Below are 14689 nucleotides of genomic sequence, written 5' to 3'. Positions count from 1 at the left end.
GATCAACAGCGTGCAAGAATAAGCTAGAAAAGGGTGTAGGGTGCAGTAGGCAATGATTACACATTGAAGTTGGTTGGTCTTGGAAGTCTTCTCTGAGGTGACCTTGGGCCAAGATCAGGCTGAGGAAGAGAAGCACTTGGAGGGGCAGAGGCGAGGTCCTGCAGTTTTGAGGAACTCACTGAGGTTAGGGACTCTTGTCACGCCATTCAGCTAGGGAATGGCTGGTAATAAATGTGACTTTTTCTATTATACTTTATAGTCTTTACTCACTCTCCATGCTCTTGGTTTAAAAGGTACCTGGATCCCCCTGCAAAAAAAAAAGTGGAAATCAATTTGGGAATGGGAAGGTGGAATTTATGTGTGGATTTTGCTTTTGATGATTAGGTCTGGATATTTTTCAAGGCTTTTAAATATCTTTTTCCTAAGGATACGAAGTACATGAGTTTTGTAATGGAGTTTCCATTTTTAAGTGGATGAATTTTCTCTAGGGGGCATGAAGAGCTAGACAAGATCAGGGAAGGGGCTTTCAAAAGAGAAGAGATTAAAGCTTTGGGAGAAAGGCATTGTTTTTGTTTAAGCACTTTGAAGTTAAGGATGTGTTGGTTGTTCCCTGCTTATGAATGACCTGGTGCTTAGAGACAGCTCTCCTCGTATTTGGCAGCAGCATTTGCTGGGGCCTTTTTCTTATCTGGCTGCTCTCTGCTGCCCAACACTTACCTTCTGCAAACCCCGAGAGCTCTGACCCAAACCCTGAGAGCTCTGACCCAAACCCCGAGAGCTCTGACCCAAACCCCGAGAGCTCTGACTCAAACCCTTCACCCGAGGTCATGGCTGCTGAACCTCTCACTGCTTCTGCGCCCCCTCACCTCCTCCACCAGCCTTCAGTTGGGTTAGAGAGGAGGAAGAGGAGGGATGATGACTGTTTATAACTAGTAAGTATCCTAGTCTCATTTGAGCTTGTACACTACATAACATTGGCAGGCAGGTATTACTGTACCTATTTTACAGATGAGAAATGTGAAACTCACTGATGTTAAATAATTTGTCCAAGGCCATCATTCCCGGTAAACCAGAGTAAACACTTGAACCAAACTCTTTGGTTTCCATGTCCCTGATTGCTGCTACCCCGTCTCCTTTTTCAGCTACATTTTTTTTGATGAAGGAAGCTTTTGTGGGTTGGTCATGATTTTATTTATATGGAATTTACTGTATGGCTTTTATGGAAACTGTGTTCCAGGGTTGGAAACGTAATAAAGATTCTGCTTCAGATTTTTGGTCGTTGACTTGGGGACTAAATATCATTTTGATTTTTACAGTGCCTTGCTATTTTTTAGGCTGAAATTTAATAATTTGTATAAGTGTGCTTTGAAATTTGGCAGGATACTCTTCTTAACTTTTGAAATATTACCTGCTGTTTCTCATTGTAGGTTATATTTCTTAGTAACAAGCCTGAACACTCTTGGGGTTCTCAATCTTACAAATAACTTCTCTCACCCTTTTTTTTCCTAGCTACTTTGTTTAATCATTTGTAACTTCCCCTCCAAGGTTGGGGAGGATGGAGGAGGGGTTTTTCAGCCTGGGGTTATTTGTTTTTTGATCCTCTTACAAACATAGTTACATGCTCGTTAGAATGTGAGCTAACCATTCTTCAAAAAAATGCAAAAGAGTTAATCAGCCTGGTGTTGATGACTGTGAAACCTGAGTCCTCTCAGTTAACTGAAGTAGTAGAGATTTGCTGCCCTTACGGATCACAGAGCTGCAGCCTAGCAGGTGCTGTTCCTTCTTTGTTTAAAGCTGTGTTAGCCATCCAGATGTTTCTAGCTCTTCCTCTCTCTTTCATCAGAGAACATTCTTCTTGAAATTTAATGTGGAGGCCCTTTTGCTCTGGTGCATTTTCTTACTCCAAATTCCTGCATTTGTCACAGTCAGGCTGTTGGGCTAAGTGGTCTGGGTGAACACTGATGTTAGAGGTGCAGGGTTTGCTGCAACCCTCGTCTTGTTCTCCAGCTTCCCTTTAGGCACCGTTTATCTTTATTCTTGAAAGTATTTTATGTTTTGATTTGTAATAACTATTGCAGAAATCAATCCTAAGTCATCAGGGTTGTTTAGTCTTTCTCCTTTTGTGCATTTGTGTGTGTGTGCGTGGTAGTATTCATTTTGGCTGTTTGGATGGCATGCGATACAGCGTTTTTTATTTTGTAGCCAAAACCAAACCAAGAGGTTGGCAACAGGACAGAAAAAAGCAGCAAGATAATGTTAATAGGCACGTGTGCTCGCACCTGAGCAGGAAGCAGGCACCTGGGGCCAGGATTTGAAGTCTTCTTTCTTTTCCTGGGAGAGTGGGGAAAGGGCTGGTCTTCATGTCAGTGTTAGTCTGGAAGCAGTGACAGAGACTTATTACCAGTTACTGGGTTTTCTTACTCATTTTAGTACTGTTCTTGCTAAGGTTTTAGTATTTACGTATGTGAAAATAATTTTTTGAAGTCTTTAAGATCATCACCTTGACTGAATGAGAGCGAATAGGTATCAGGTTTTATTCATTCCTGTAAAAGGAATAGAATAGAACTTGTCAGAGTGGGTCTGGGTCAGTACCAGTTATGGGTCAACTCTGCAAGTTTTGTTTTGTTTTGTTTTGTTGAGACAGGGTCTCGCTGTATTTCCCAGGCTGGTCTTGATCCTGGGCTCAAGCGATCCTCCTGCCTCAGCCTTCTGAGTAGCTGGAATTAACAGGCATGCGCCTCACCGGCTAACAAGTTTTTTTTTTTTTTTTGAGATGCAGTCTCGCTCTGTCGCCCAGGCTGAAGTGCAATGGCATGATCTTGGCTCACTGCAACCTCTGCCTCCCGGGTTCAAGCAATTCTTCTGCCTCAGCCTCCCAAGTAGCCGGGATTACAGGCATCTGCCACCACACCTGGCTAATTTTTGTATTTTTATTAGAGACAGGGTTTCACCATATTGGCCAGGCTGGACTCGAACTCCTGACCTCATGATTTGCCTGCCTTGGCCTCCCAGAGTGCTGGGATTACAGGCGTGAGCCCCTGTGCCCGGCCACAAGTTAAAATGCCCTTTAGAGTGAGCCTTATGACTCACATTACAGTGGCTAAGAAGCTAAGGGACAAAGTTCCCAGTCTCAGAGGTTATATTCTAGTAGGGAAGAGTAAATAAGTCTCAGATTTATCGTGATACATGGCAACATATGGTAAATATCCAAAAAGAGGTACAGAGCGATCAGGATTCAAGGACAGGGAGAACTCCCTGAGGTAGGGGGGAAAGTGCCAACAGGAGTTTCTGACCATCCCAAACAGGGATGCGCATGGCTGCCACAGCTTCACATTTCCTTATACCATTGTTTGATCTTCACTAGTACGTCCAAATTCCTTGAAAATGGGTTTAAAACTTCCAGAAAACAGTACGATCTCAGAACTGTGAGTGTACTCAGCACGTTTTATGATTCTTTTCTTGTGTCTCCCTTGAACCATAAGCTCGTTTGAAATCAGATAACTGAGTCTTATTGCTATTGCCTGAGAAGCTAGCACAGTGCCTGACACACTGCTAAGTCAGCGCTCTTTCGAGTTACTGAGAATTCCCTTTCCCTGTCCCACTTCGTGAACCACAGCTAATATAGACTCACTTCCATGACGAACCCGGTAAGGCCTAGGCCTTTCTTGCTGCTTCTGCATTTCGTAGCGCTTTGCAAATGCTGCCTCTGCTGTGTCACAGAATATTGCAATGTTTTGTGTGTACATCGCAGTCTAGGAAGTTACTCCGGGTTCTGCCTTATCTATCCTTAGGTGCCCCGTACCTATAGCAGTTAGTGATATGGTAGTCACTGGGTAAATATTCACTGACATGAAAATGGAAGTTTTCAGTGTATATGTATTTGTTTTCTGCTTACCCCTGTTTTAGAGGTTCAAAGTGGGTAAGGGCAGGTTAACACTTGCATTTGCTCAAAAGTTAATTTTTACAATAACTAAATGTTTTTATATTCTTAAAATGTATTTTACACTCTTAATAAACATGAATTTCTCTATATTGTAGTACTTTATTTTTTAAGTAAGAGAGAAAAAAGGTGCTTCAGATGTTCTTACAAGCTGTTTAGCATTTCTGAGAACTTAATAAAATGTTCTGGCTCAGCAGTTAAAAAATGAAAATCAATTTTTTCTGAGGAATAAAGTCTTGCCCATCTGTTCCCTCCTCTTACCGTGTGACTGTTAAATGCTGTTCTGAGATTGTATGTTTTGTTTTGTTTTCTTTTGTTTTTTGAGACAGAGTCTTGTCTTGTTCTGTTGCCCAGGCTGGAGTGCAGTGGTGCGGTCTCGGCTCACTGCAAACTCTGCCTCCCAAGTTCAAGTGATTCTCCTGCCTCAGCCTCCCGAGTAGCTGGGATTATAGTTGCCCACCATCACGCCTGGCTGATTTTTGTATTTTTTAGTAGAGACGGGGTTTCACCATCTTGGCCAGGCTGGTCTCGAACTCCTGACTTCATGATCTACCCGCGTCGGCCTCCCAAAGTGCTGGGATTACATGCGTGAGCCACCGCGCCCAGCTTTTATGTTTTGATACTATAGAGACGTATACAATAAAATTGCCAATTACTCACCATTTCTAATTATGATTCATTTTATCATTAAATTATTTGTAAGAGCTTATTAGCATGTGTATATGTAAAGATTCATTTATTTTTAATCTGTACATCCATTCACAATTTGTTATACTCTTTTTAAATGCAAGCACTTATTTTGAAATGGTTTTAAATGTTATAGTATCTCCACCATATGAAATAAGGAATATCTGTGCTTTCCTCTACTCCCCTTCTCTGAGATTACTGCAGCCAGAAGGTTAATGCCTTAGCTGAACTCTTAAAAGCATTTCAGTTATCATGAACTTAAGAAATGTTTGTCTTGGTTCACGAAATGTAAATTTTTTTTTTTTTTTTGAGATGGAGTCTTCCCTGTTACCAAGGTCAGGATGGTCTCAATCTCCTGACCTCGTGATCCGCCCACCTCGGCCTCTCAAATTGCTGGGATTACAGGCGTGAGCCACCGCTCCCGGCCATGAAATGTAAATAATTTTTAAATCTAGTTTACAAAGAAAAAATGATGATGAAGGGATATCGTTTTTTTGTTCCTCAGTAATAAATTTAGTCTTAAATTTCAGGTTAGCATCCTGGATTTATTATCCTATATCACTTTTTGGTATGCATTCATGGAATTTTGTAGGCAGTTTCATGCCAAAGTGTCGTGTTTTCCGAAGTCCAATTTTTTTTTAACTGGTTTAACTAACATTCATTTTGAGATGATTCTGAATTTTGTAACAAAAACAATTTATGTTTGAATATTCACCTTTATTATTTTAAAAAATCTATTCTGTAGCCCTGAGATTTGGACAAAATGGTAATTATGTTGTTTTATGGTTATTAAAGCTGAATATAAAGAATTCTTATCGAACCAAGATGTCACAGCTCTTATAAGTGGCATGATTAAGACTATAATTTTACTTATAGTCAGTGTACCTTCTACCACTATATAATGTTTCCAAGCATATGAAGTTATTACTAGTCTATATCTATGATTTTCAGTGATGTTAAATGTGTTTTTAAAAATTTTATTGGCCGGGCGCGGTGGCTCACGCCTGTAATCCCAGCACTTTGGGAGGCCGAGGTAGGCGGATCATGAGGTCAGGAGATCGAGACCATCCTGGCAAACACAGTGAAACCCCGTCTCTATTAAAAATACAAAAAAGTAGCCGGGCGTGGTGGTGGGCGCCTGTGGTCCCAGCTGCTCTGGAGGCTGAGGCAGGAGAATGGCATGAACCCGGGAGGTGGAGCTTGCAGTGAGCTGAGATCGCGCCACTGCACTCTAGCCTGGGCGACAGAGCGAGACTCCGTCTCAAACAACAAAAAAAAATTTATTAATGTGTAAAATACGAGAGTGCACAAATCTTAAATGCACAACTTAAGAATTTTCACAAAGCAAAAACATGGTCAAATGATTTGGAGTATGAATTAATATTAAAATACAATGAATTTAATATTAGATGTCTAGAGGCTCTTGATTCCAGAGAAATACATTTTTTTTAAAACTTATGTTACACTTCCCTTAATACTCATTTAAAGTGTTTCTGATTTCCTCATTTGCTCATTTGTTTGGCAGTATTCACAGCGAGCCTGCCCTCTGCCAGGCATGACTGGCATGGGGCACAGCTGTGAACAGGAATCATCACTTGTAACTTGAGGTCAGACTAAAGGACACAGGCAAATTCCTGTGGAGCAAGAGGGCCTTCCGGAGAACTTCCCAGAGGAAGCGACCTCTTGACCGAGTCCAAGCGTGGACGGGAATCATCCCAAGAAGAGTTTAGGGAGGACGGCAGGAGGCACCAGGCCAGGAGGGCTGTTGAGACAGGCAGATCTGCAGGGCTGCGGCCTGTGCAGCGAGGGCTGGAGCTGGGGGATGCTGGGTGGGCAAGGACAGCCAGGTTCGTTTTTACTGGGACTGTAGTTTCCTTGATTATCAACAACAGGAATAGACTCAGGCAAACAGAAGCTTAAAAGAAATTTACTGGAAAAATAGAGGGGTTGCTCCCAGAATTGAATAATGGGCTGACCTTACAGGTCTCAAAGAAGGGCAAACAACTAGGGCTTTCCCGGCATCTCTGCAGAACTTGTGGGATTTCTCCATAGAGCAGTGCTCTGAGTTGACTTCCTCTAATTGCAGGGTGTTAGTCTCTACTCAGATTTCTAGTCTTTGAGAAACAGAATCTGATTAACTTAGTTCAAGTCCATTGTCCAAATGGACCAGGACCAATCATTGTGGCCAGAGGATAGGAGCAGGCACCATGCCTAGTCAATCAAGGTAGGTGACTGTTAGGTGGTCAGGACAACTAGATCTGTTATCTGAAAGAGAGAGTGGATGACCTGGGTACCCATGTGGATGACATGACCACCCAGAAGGCAGTGTTACGGTAGCTCAGAGTAGAGGTGGTTTGGGGGCAGTGATTAGGAAAGAGTGGATGTTCAGAGACCAGTTAGAGGGCTGTTGCATTAATCCACATAAGAGGTGATGGTGCCAGAAGTAGGTGCAGCCTGTACAGATATAAAGTAGTAAATAGATTCGGGGACAGTTAAGAGGCAGAGAAAAAAGGACTTTGCAGCTGGACACTGGGAGGTGTGTGAGGATGATTAAGTTGTTGAAGATGACTCTCATGTTTCTGGCTTGGACTAGAACCATTGGGTCCATAGTGGTCCCTTTTGCATGGAGGAGAGAGAGTTTCAGGAGGGGAATGGGGCTTTGATTCAGTACTGAGTTGGAGTATCTAAGCAGACCACATTTAATTTAAGAACACTTGGGTATGAACAATGCCTCCCCATTACTTGTGGGATTCCAGCTCGGCCATCGGGGCCCTCTCACTCCAGCATTGTGGCCTCTGCCAAGGTTGTTCCTCTCTTTCCGTGTCCCTGGGCTGCCAGAATCTTCTCACAGTATTGCCATGGAATTTGCAACATGCTTCCTTCTGCTCCCCTACCCTAGGCAGGTTTGGGTCTGAGTTGGTATTGGAATGAGTATTGTTAAAGGAAGTTGAAATGAAGACCAGGCCTGTAGAATCTCTGAGCACACAGAACCAGTTAAGCCTTATATGTTACCTCAGCCTTGCTTAAATTGCAAACCTACGCAGAACGAGTAGAGTCATTTTGATAAATGTTTATGTTAGAAGTAAAACTTAGCCCCCGCCAGTCATAAGCTGCCAACTAACATACGACTAAGTGACTAGGGGCTTTCCAACAAGGTACCTTTAACCAAAGGCAATTCTGTAATTTCAAATGAATCAAATAATTTATTTATTTTGCTTCTGCGTTTCCCAGTAAATACTTGTCTCTGACGTTTTGTCATTGGGACACTGAAACTTTTTTGGTCTGGTGTTCTCCAAATCATGAATTGCTTCTTACTTAAATAAACTCTTTAAAAGTGTATTGTTCCTCAGATTTTTCTTTTACAGTAGCTTTCGCAAACTCAGAAAGGCCCCCAGACCTTAGGAGCTTTTAGGACTAAGTGCTATTCAGGGCTCTTTCTTAGATGTGACTGTGTTTAGAAGAGGCTTGCTATAGGCCGAGCACGGTGGCTCATGCCTGTAATCCTAGAAGTTTGGGAGGCCGAGGCAGGCAGGTCACGTGAGGTCAGGAGTTGAAGACCAGCCTGACCAACATGGTGAAACCCCATCTCTACTAAAAATACAAAATTACCCAGGAGCAGTGGCGCATGCCTGTAATCCCAGCTACTAGGGAGGCTGAGGCAACAGAATTGCTTGAACCCAGGGGGTGGAGGTTGCAGTGAGCCAAGATTGCACCATTGCACTCCAGTCTAGGCAACAAGAGTAAAACTCCATCTCAATAAATAAATAAATAAATAAATAAATAAATAAATAAAGCTTGCTATATGATGACACTGTTTTCTTGACATAGAGCTTCAGATTGGGGACTTCCTTGATTAAAATGTAAAGTTGATAAATGAATTTAGTTACAGTGCTTTAATTTTAATAGTATACAATGTTGTATAATATTAATGAGTTAAGCCAAACCCTGACAAGTGGTTCCCTTAGGTACTTTAGTGAGCACTTTTGGCATTAATGCTTACTGGCCTCAGAAATCCTCTGAGTCTGTCGTCCTCAGTGGATCTGGAACTGTTCCCTAAGGAGCAAGTGGGAACTTGTGGGGCATTTTTAGTTTATCTCGATGGTTTGAGGAAAGGGGTACCATAGGCACTAAATGGACTAAGGCCAGAGATGCTGAATGTCATGAAGTATTCATCCACAGGACTTTGATGCTGGTTAAGAACATAAGAAAGAAAAACACCTTTGTATAATGATGAACATAGAACCTAACTGTGTTTAGGTTGATATCTGTTTCAGATATCATCGGCTGGGCGCAGTGGCTCACACCTGTAATCCCAGCAGTTTTGGGAGGCCAAGGTGGGTGGATCACTTGAGTCCAGGAGTTCGAGACCAGCCTGGCCAACATGATGAAACCCCGTTTCTACTAAAAATACAAAAATTTGCTAGGTATGGTGGCACGCGCCTGCAGTCCCAGCTACTTGAGAGGCTAAGGTGGAAGGATCGTTTGAATCCAGGAGGCAGAGGTTGCAGTGAGCCAAGATCACACCACTGCCTGGGCACTCAAGCCTGGGCAGCAGAGCAAGATCTTGTCTCAAAAAAAATAAAATAAATAAATAAATAAAAAAGATACCATCATGAAGTACTTTTCAACAGTTTCAGTAAGCACTAAGTTTTCTGGGAATGCCATGAAATTATAAATTGAGTGAAGAATGAAATTTGCTTGGACTTTATGCTTTACTGACATTACCACCTATGAACATTTTGCCCTTAATTGTTCTTTCATATTCTATTTAGAAGCTCAAATCCTTTAAGACAATGTTTAGAATATATTTAAAAGGGGTATTTTTTTGTTTTGTTTTGTTTTGTTTTGAGACGGAGTTTCATTCTTATTTCCCAGGCTGGAGTGCAGTGGCGCGACCTCGGCTCACTCCAACCTCTGCCTCCCGAGTTCAAGCGATTCTCCTGCCTCAGCCTCCTGAGTAGCTGGGATTACAGGTGCCTGCCCCCACACCCGGCTAATGTTTGTATTTTGTTTTTAGTAGAGATGGGGTCTCACCATGTTGGGCAGGCTGGTCTCGAACTCCTGACCTCAGATGATCCGCCCGCCTAGACCTCCCAAAGTTCCGGGACCACAGATGTGAGCCACCACACCTGGCCCAAAGGGTTTTGTTTTTAAATGAGAGATGGTTAGTAAACTAATATTTTCCCAGGTGACATAGGGTATATACATAGAGATGAATATGGTGAACATTTTGGGTTATAAATTACTTTCATAGCAAGGACCTATGAAGAGTATATAAAGGTAGAAACACTGATTCACACTTGATAGATTGGGCAAATCAAGTTGGGTGAAATTATCCCAGATTTTTTTAAAGTCCTGGGAGGAAAAGATATGCAAGTATGTTGGGCATTGAACAAATTGTTTTTAAAAAAGATCTATGTCCATTCAGAATAGTCTGTGGAAAACATTTATCCTGCGATTTTGTTGCTGTTTCTTTTTTTTTTTTTTTTTTCTTTTTTTGAAACGGAGTCTTACTCTGTTGCTCAGGCTGGAGTGCAGTAGTATGATCTCTGGCTCACTGCAACCTGACTCCCGGGTTCAAGCGATTCTCCTGCCTCAGCCTCCTGGGCAACCGGGATCACAGGCGCCCACTACCACACCTGGCTGATTTTTGTATTTTTTAGTAGAGATGAGGTTTCACCATGTTGGCCAGGCTGATTTTGAACTCCTGACTTCAAGTGATCTGCTTGCCTTGGCCTCCCAAAGTGCTGAGATTACAGGCGTGAACCACTGCACCCGGCTGTCATTGCTGTTTCTGTGTGAGACTAATAAAGGACAAAAAGAAGCATGGCAAGGGATGGATGGAAAAGGCTGGTTCTTCTCTCAGGGTTCCCAGACCATAGCTGGAGATAACACAGGGTTGTAGCTCCATCTGCTGGAGAGAAGCAAACTCTCTCTTGCATAGTCTATAAATGAAAGTGATCTCTCCACAATCATAGTGAGCCAGCCCGTGTTTGCTAAGCACTTGCTGTACACTGTGTAACACTTTGTCAGGTTTAGGGTAACAGAGGAAAAACATATGCATGTTCCCTGTTCCCACCATGCTTAGCTCTGAGAGGCCTTCTGCTGTCAAGAAGACTTGTTTTAGCTGGTGTGCTTATGCATTCTAGGTTTCCCCCTAGACTTCTCCTTGGGTGACTTTTAAAGCCATGTAACCTCATTCTGAGCTTCCTGTTCCTTATCAGAGGTAAGGAATAACAGGGCCCCTCCTATAGGCCTCAGTTTAGCTAAACTTTATTAAATATATAGTGTGTCTATTAGGCAGAGGCCCAAGGAGCATAAAGATGAGTAGGAATCTAGTCCCTGCCCACCACGAGGTTAGAAACAGGAGCTCATAAAAGGATCCTCGCAGAGTAAATGAGAATGTATAATGGGATCCCTGAGGAGGAGTGTGGGATCCAGGCAGGAGAGTCGACTAGGAATGTATGGACGGGTTTTCTGAGTTGTTTGAGGATGTGAGCATTAGCGAAGGGACGCCCTTCCCAGCCGAGGTCAGCGTGAGCAGCGGCATGGAGATGAGGGCCTGTGTGGTGTGTGTATGTCCCTCTTAGGCTATGTAAACTGAGCAGCAGGAAGTGTCCAGGGATGAGGGTTTGGGGACATAGATGGAGCCAGGTAGGGCCTGACGCAGTAGGTTCACACTTGTAATCCCAGCATTTCGGGAGGCCAAGATGGGCGGATCATTTGAGGTCAGGAGTTCAAGACCATCTTGGCAACATGGCGAAATCATATCTCTACCAAAAATACAAAAATTAGCCAAGCGTGGTGGCACACACCTGTTGTCCCAGCTACTTGGGAGTCTGAGGCAGGAAAATGACTTGAACCTAGGAAGTGAAGACTGCAGCGAGCTGAAATCGCTCCACTGCCCTCCAGCCTGGGCAACAGAGTACAACTCTGTCTCAAAAAAAAAAAAAAAAATGATGGGGCCGGGTGATGTAGGGTTTTGTATGTTACCTTAAGGGATGCTGACTGTCCTCAGTGCAGTAAAGAGTTTAAGCAGGGTAATGATAGCAGGTTCCTTAGAGAGACCACTTACTGGCTGTGTCTGTTGGATTTGATTGAAGGGGACCAGGCTGGAGATGGGGACTCTATCTAGGAGGCTGCGGCATGCCTGCTTGGATAATGTTGCCATGCCTGAGAGAGGGCACATTAAGAGGAAGAATTGGATTTAGGCATAGTGGGGAGGGAAGTTTATTTTAGGCATCATGAGTTTGAGTCGCCTGTGACGATATCTGTATGGAGACATCAGCAGACAATTCGATGTATGATTGTGAAGTTTAAGAAGGTCCAGCTAGTGCCACTAACAGGGAGGAAGTAGTTGAGCCATGAGAAATGTTGAAGTCATCAGGGAGAATGTGCACAATGAGAAGAGCAAAAAACCAAGGTCAGGCTGGGGAGTAGCCATACCTACAGCCAGGCAGAGGCTCTTGCAAAGGAGATGGTAATGGGATGACCAGAGGGATAAAAGTACGATGGTCTGGAAGCCAAAGGAATAGAAAATTCCCAGGAAAGCGTCATTTAAAAATGTCAAATGTAAGATAAGAACTGAAAAATGAGGCCGGGCGCGGTGGCTCAAGCCTGTAATCCCAGCACTTTGGGAGGCCGAGGTGGGCGGATCACAAGGTCAGGAGATCGAGACCACAGTGAAACCCCGTCTCTACTAAAAGTACAGAAAATTAGCCGGGCGCGGTGGCGGGCGCCTGTAGTCCCAGCTACTCCGGAGGCTGAGGCAGGAGAATGGCGTGAACCCGGGAGGCGGAGCTTGCAGTGAGCCGAGATCGCGCCACTGCACTCCAGCCTGGGCAACAGCGTGAGACTCCGTCTCAAAAAAAAAAAAAAAAAAAAAAAAAAAGAACTGAAAAATGTCCTCTGGATTTGGCTTCTAAGAGCTGACTGTGACTGTAAGAGGTGTTTCCAGACTGCAGTAGGTTAATGAGTAAATAGGAGTTGAGATAACTTTTAGAAAATGGTGTCTGAGGCTGGGCGTGGTGGCTCATCCCTGTAATCTCCGCACTTCAGGAGGCCCAGGCGGGCGGATCACGAGATCAGGAGATGGAGACCATCCTGGCTAACACGGTGAAACCCCGTCTCTACTAAAAATACAGAAAATTAGCCGGGCGAGGTGGCGGGCGCCTGTGGTCCCAGCTACTCGGGAGGCTGAGGCAGGAGAATGGTGTGAACCCGGAATGCGGAGCTTGCAGTGAACTCAGATCGCGCTACTGCACTCCAGCCTGGACGGCAGAGCGAGACTCCGTCTCAAGGAAAAAAAAAAAAAAAAAAGCAGCAGACGAAAAAGAAAATGGTGTCTGAAAAGAGGAGAGAGCTGTGATGGTAGCTGGAGAGTGACTCAAGATAGATTCATTTTAATGTAGCAGAAACTGGAGCCTATTTACAAAATGTTCGTGGGAAAGAACCCAAAAAGAAGGAAAGTGGCTGTCTGGATGTGAGTTTATGGACTGACATCAGACAGACCTTGTTGGGACTGAAGGCCTGAAGAGTTAAGCATATGGGTGGGAGGTAGTTGAAAGAGAACCTTCCAGATGATCTGTTTTCTTCATGAATAAGTAATAAGGTAGTATCTGCTGAGAGAAGAAAGGTCGATTACGGGAAGCCTCTCAAGCACAGTAAGTCCTTATGCAAGTGGTGCGTGTCTTCAAGAGGAGGGTTGGTGGGGCCCATCCATGAGTAGAGAAGTTAACAACAATGCCAGTCTGCCCAGGATGTTCTGCTGGGACACAGAAAAACACCCAGTTTCCTTCCTTTAGATTTTAACTGCAGCATCGTGAGCTGCCTTCCTAGAGGGAATTCTGTATTTTGGGGCTGTAGCTCAGAAGACTTCCATTCTCTTTCCCCTCTCCCGAGAGAGATCGCAGCTGCTTCCCAGGGTTTATGTCCATGACATAGGACTGTCCCTGCTGGGAATGGGAGAGGGAACTGCTTCCCACTCCAAAGCAGCCTTTTCACTTCCAGCTTCCATCCGCCTTCCACTCCCACCTCCCAAAATAAAGTAAATAAATCAAAGCCAGAAAAACATTCTGGCTGGAATTTTATTAGATTCAGTACTGTGTGAAAGCTCCCAAACTCGCTGTGATGGTTGGACTTCAGAATAAAGGTGAAGCCTGTGAGGTTCTCCCAGGAGTGCTGGGCAGAACCCTGAGTTTTAGAACTCCCTCTGCCTTTAGCTTGTCTTGGATGTGCTCTTCCATTCTTTCAAGCTCTAAACCCTTCCCTGCAAATAGTCACCTGCCAGGGTGCCCTCAGGTTATATAGCTTGTCACCAGCTCTAAAAGGGGCTAGTGCCCAGTCTCAGTGTTGGATAACAAGCAAAAGTAATGAGTTGTTTTCTTGGGATTTTTGTGTGTTTGGTTTGTTTTGTTGTGGTGGTATGTTTGTTTTTGTTTTTGTTTTTTTAGAGACGGTCTCCCTGTGTTGGCTAGTCTGGTCCTGAACTCCTGGGCTCAAGTGATCTACTTCAGCCTCGGAAAGCACTGATATTACAGGCAGGTGTAAGCCACTGCACCTGGCCATTTTCTTGTTTTTAAAGATTAACCTCAGGCCCTAGTTATGTTATCATCCTGGAAATGCCGTCATCCTAAAAAATGATTCCTCTATAATAAAGAAATTGGGTAAAGGAGCTTTCTTACTGTATTTTTAGTGAATACAGGCGAGGACACCTTCATTCGTGGAAGGGGAAGGCTGAATTAATTGCTCTCAAGTTCTTTCTTAGCTTCAACTAAAGATCCCCTTATTCTTCAGTGGAAACTTGGCACTGAGGAGTCCCAGGAGGTGACTCAGTCGGATATGTGAGGCCTTGGCACCACTGGCTTTGCTGCTTCTCTGCACTGTGTTTGTCAGGGATATCTGGGACAGAAAATAATTTCCGCTGCTGGGGCAGCCAGAGCCTGGCATGCCCGTCTCTAAGCTGGCCTGCGCCTTGCCACCGGAAGATGTAATGTAGAGAAGCTGCTTGACCCCAAAGTAGCATTCAGAGGGCACATAAAGAAGCTCCGTTAATTCAAACAT

General features: G+C 43.9%; 1 protein-coding gene across 4 annotated transcripts in view; it reads left to right on the top strand.

Annotated features, from left to right (window-relative positions):
• The window catches only part of LOC105471843 (LIM zinc finger domain containing 1), a 151543-nt gene that overhangs the window by 38755 nt on the left and 98099 nt on the right, over window positions 1-14689 (top strand). For 2 of the 4 annotated variants that reach the window (XM_011724623.3, XM_071077142.1), the window contains exon 1: window positions 12536-13290. The exons of 1 other annotated variant lie outside the window; for it this stretch is intronic. The gene's annotated coding sequence lies outside the window, so the exon portion shown is untranslated. Of the gene's footprint in view, window positions 1-12535; window positions 13291-13329 lie in introns of those variants that run through there. One more of the 4 variants, XM_011724625.3, reaches the window with a different exon arrangement.

The sequence above is a fragment of the Macaca nemestrina genome, chromosome 13, assembly GCF_043159975.1.
Source record: "Macaca nemestrina isolate mMacNem1 chromosome 13, mMacNem.hap1, whole genome shotgun sequence".
NCBI lineage: Eukaryota > Metazoa > Chordata > Mammalia > Primates > Cercopithecidae > Macaca > Macaca nemestrina.
The sequence above is the reverse complement of the archived record's forward strand: the minus strand, read 5'-3'. Positions and strand labels throughout refer to the sequence as shown.